At 45.5% G+C, this 4,920-nt stretch overlaps 1 pseudogene; it reads right to left on the reverse strand.

Annotated features, from left to right (window-relative positions):
• Nucleotides 1-281: 281 nt before the first annotated feature.
• Nucleotides 282-662, reverse strand: LOC149140755 (cytochrome P450 78A4 pseudogene; annotated as a pseudogene).
• Nucleotides 663-4,920: the final 4,258 nt, after the last annotated feature.

Raw genomic sequence — 4,920 nt, forward strand, 5'->3', positions numbered from 1 at the left:
ATGACGACGATGGGTCAGAAAAAGTACCACTTATAATCGAAATACATATAACCGGAGAGCTAAAGATTGAACGGCATTGCATGATAGTGCGTGCTCATGCAATCGAAATACATAATGGGAGACGGCATCGATGCATATATAGTGCCTAGTAATACTGCCCTGCTGCAATCGAAATACATAATGGGAGACGACATCGAAGCATATATAGTGCCTAGTAATACTGACAAACAGAAACAGAACAGGAGGTACTGCAATTAGCAGGTAGACGGGGGAGGATTTAATTAGCCAGTGAAAGCTGGCACCTGTATGATGGGAACAGAACGAAGAGGATGAGCCATTTCGTAGGACAGCTTAAGAACCTCGGACAAATCAACTAGACATTCAGCATGAGGAAGCCATTGAAAATGATGGAGGAGCTTAGCCACCCAGAGGTTAACAGTGGCAAGTCCCAGAGCCTTCCCCGGGCACACAGGACGACCAGCACCAAAAGGCGCAAGCCTCACATCATTACCCGTTACATCCAGGTCTTCCCCGCCTTCTGACAAAACAAACCTCTTCGGACGAAACTCTTGAGGTGATTCCCAAATGCTAGGGTCGTGGGTAATGGACCACATATTCACCATGGCAGTCGTGCCCGGCGGAAAACACATTCCATCACCCATGTTCACCTCTTCAGTGGAAAGACGTGCCCATGATAGGAGCGGTCCAGGCGGATGCATTCACAGTGCCTCCTTTACCATAGCCTGCTGCATCCTTGACAGCTGCCTCGCACTGCTTTCTGACTTTCGGTGGAGTTAAAGGTTGGGCCCTCAACTTGAGCTCTGTGATCTTAAGGTTAAGATCAAACCAAACCTCAGCTAGCTCCATCCTTGTGTCACGAACACTTGCAGAAAGCTTCTGAATTCTTACATTGACTGGTGCATCTTCTAGGATATTTAGCTCTGGAACGCTTCTGCAGGCCTCAACTACCATTACTATGGTGCACTCATTCTTCTTTGTGATATTCTTAAGGAGATCAAGCATGAACATCTTCTCAACAAACATTTGGGCATTGTTGACCTTTTTCTCGCTGATCACATTCAACGCGCACTGCTCTCTGGCCTGAAGTTCCGCGATCGCGCTGTCTTGCAGGGTGTGAAGGGCTTCAATTGGCAGCATGGCCAACTTCAACCCAACATTCTTGAGAGCACTGACGGTGGCCTTTTCAACTTCCACTTCTATATTTAATGCTCCGTCCCATAGCATAACAACCCAGGGATCCAAGGAGCGGACCGGCTCCATTGCTTCTAAGGTTCCAAGTGCCAAGCTATTTGACGTCGTGCTGTGCTATCCCACACTGGTCTGCACTTGAGTGGCCTGGATCCGCATCTTGCACAGATCCATCTGAATGGCAACCAATGCTTGCTTCTGCTGCTACTCGAACTGCTACAGAAGTTCCACGGTTGCATCCCTCACTGTGTCCCCGATATCATTCAGATCACCTTCATTCAAAGTGATTGGGTCAAGTGATGATTTGTTGGCCTTGGACTTCTTCTGTGACCCTTATTTTTCTTGCACCCAAGTGCACTTAACTCGGAATGGAGTAGTATTCGGGTCTGCGCCTCCCTGTCTTGATTGTTGTTCTTCTTCCTCTATCTCTAGTGAAGGAGACTTCTAACTTCGATTAGAGTCACAGTCTTCCTCTTCTTCTTCCTCCTTTGCCTATGTCTTAGCAACGCACTCTTCTTTAGATTTTTCTTCAACCTCCTTTTTCCTCTTGTCTGCCAACTACTGCATCTTTAGCTGGGCCTCTTCCTTTTTCTACTTTGTGGTGGACTTACTAGACCCAGCTGACAAGTCCGAGGCTGTGCACCACTATAATGGCCAACTCTCAAGGACCGATGTAATTTCATTGTCCATTGCTAGGTATGGAATATCATACCATTTTTGCTTCGGGTCCTTCCATGCTTGAATGGAAACACAATGGAAGTTCACTTTGAACTCCACATATCCAGGCAATTGCTCAAATACAGTTGGGGATAACCTCGGCTTACGGTTTATCGTGGCGTGGATGCTTGCCTCCATCAGCACCCAAAATATTTTCGCATCCTTGACCCTCGCGGCATCCTTGGTGCCCCAGAGTGAAGCGAAATTGGTTGCTTCAAGTAGATCTGACACGACCAGTGGAAACTGGCTATCCTCTGGTAATTCCCAAGCAACCAACAAAATTGAGAGTAAGAGCTAGGCATATTGGAAGGTCATACTCTCATCTTGTGCTTCTCTACAGTTCATGAGGAATTCACCATAGATGTAGCGTGCCCAATTAAATTGTATGCCCTCCACGCACTGGGCCGCTAATGACACAATATGTGCCAACACTTCATCTGCACGACACTTCCTCATTATTTTTCCAGCCAAAATCTAGGTGGTGACCTTAACTTCGGGGTTAGTTATGCTGGCAATTGAGTATCCACGCATTTCTTGGCGAGCTTGAATTTGTCCTTCATTCTCACGGCAAAGGTCACGCTCACCCGTCTTTCTGCCAAATGCCATGGTTGGATTCAATCCTAAATGTGGTAACAACATGACCCTATGGATCAACATATCTGTGATGGGTATCGGTTCTGCTAACCACAGGTACCCATTGTGCACTAAGCATAGAAACTATTTGATCACCATCAGGGTTATGGGTGTGTAGTGGTAATGCGACACCCATAGCAAGTTTAACAATCCTACCTTGTCCACCCCTTTTATCCACCATCGCAACTCCAGCGCGGTGACACCAAAATCCTTATAAAACACATGGGTCATAAAGGTATCAGTCGCCATGTGGGGGAATTTCTCTGTGTCTGCCAAGTCCCAATCCTCCAACTTAAGACTGGGAATGTGCACCAAGCACGACCCTTCAAACGTGATCTAGTCTGGTAGAAATGGGGTATTTAGCAGAAATTTTCCCGCATCCGGATCCTTCGGGACCTTCACCTTACCTTGATGTAGAGGGATGTATTTGGGTAGCTTTGAGATGGGGTCTACACCCTCTATGTCAATGTCCTCTATGCCCATATCCATGTCTTTGGCACCCTCCTCAGATTCTAAATCTACCACCTTGCCTTTCTCCTGCACGATGGGTTTTCCTTCTTCTGGTGTTTCCTTGGCGACTCACGCACTGGCTGTGTGGCTTTATGCTTATCCTTCTTTGTCTTGGGACCCTCTCTATGAAGCGTAGGCCTCGGCCTAGGTGACCTCTACAATTTCGGCACTTTTGCAAGAATTTCCACACTCACCACCTCCATGGAAACTACCTTAGATGCCATTGATCCTCCAGCACTTGTGGTTTCCACATGCGCCAACATGATTCCAGTAAGAAGCTCCTAGGTTACTTTAGGCAACTTGTCATATACTAAACTAGCCACCAAAGGCTTGATCTTCAAAATGAAAAGTGTTTTTCATTGGGCAACCATCTGTAGTTTATAGGCAAATTTGAATTTGAATCCGACCGTTCCCCCCAAAATCTGCTCATAAATGCTAGATTGGTAGTAGATTTTCACAGATCTCGCTCTTAAATTCTAACTTAAATGTTGCCCCCCACTCCACTTATCTATTTTCCCACTGTCACTTCATGAATAGTGACCATAATGGTCACTTTTTGGCTGCCCTATGCGGTCTCTCCTTCTATATTGCAGCTCCCTTTGTGCTTCCGCAAATACTGTGACATTTCTCCTTTCTATGCAGTACCCCAGTTTTGCAGCTCTATAACCCAAGTTGTGTAGTTTATAGTCCCACGCCTCCTTTCAGCTGCCTCAAGCGCTAAGATTGTGCTTCCACCATATAGACATCTAGCCAGATACCTGGTGTATGGCTTCAATCGGCTGCCATTCACTTTCCCTGGAAATGGTTCTCCATTCAACTTCACCAGTTGAATTGCTCCTCCATCGATAATCTCAGTGATGACATAGGGCCCCAGCCAATGCATCCAAAATTTTCCTAGAAATTTATCAAACTTGCTATCATATAATAATAATAAATCATTTACCTTGAATGTGTGCAGTTTGATGTGTCGATCATCCCATGCCTTTTCACGCTCCTTTTGAACTTGCTGATGGAATTCAGCCAAAAATCGACCCTCTTCGATCTTTGTCAGCTGCACGAGCCTTTCTTCCAGGGCCCTACCATCTTCCGTTCCTATAAGTGCTGCTATGCACAGACTAGGTACAATGTATTCCATTTGCATCACAACTTCTATGCCATAAACCAACGTGAAAGGCGTCTGTCTAGTCAAATTTTTGCAAGTCATCCTGTAAGCCCATAGCACCATGGGTACGCACACATCCCAGTCATTTCTTTGTGTATTGCAGAACTTCATTAGTGCATTCTCCAATATCTTATTAAATGCTTCCATTGTCCCATTAGCGGGTGATATGGTGTACTCTTCTGATGATAAACCTGGAACTCCTCTGTCAGCACACTGATCATCTCATTAAGGAAATGCATACCATGATCGCTCATCAAAATCTTCGAGAAACCAAATCTAGTCAGTACATACTCAAAGATTAACTTTGCTACTTTTTCCCCTATACGGTCCTTCACAGGTTATGCCTCTGCCCATCTGGTCAAATACATAGTCGCGGTGATGATGTACCACACACTCGTCTTCTTTCCTGGAGGCTGAATTGGTCCTACAAATTCAATTGCCCACTTTTTGAATGTTTATAATGACATCTACAGATTCAAAGGTAGATCATCCCTTTGCGATGGCCTACCCATCCTTTCACATGCATCACATGCCTTACAACAATCCTTGGAATCCTTATGAAGCATCGACCACCATAGCCTAACGCGTAAAATCTTCTGCGTTGTTGCTTTTACTGCATAATGTCCTCCTGTGGCTCCTCCATGAGCTTCAACAAGGATGTTGTTCCATTCAAAGTCAGGTACATAACA

This window comes from Pinus tabuliformis, chromosome X (assembly GCF_031772625.1).
Source record: "Pinus tabuliformis cultivar Carrire ecotype Pingquan chromosome X, CPIR1, whole genome shotgun sequence".
NCBI lineage: Eukaryota > Viridiplantae > Streptophyta > Pinopsida > Pinales > Pinaceae > Pinus > Pinus tabuliformis.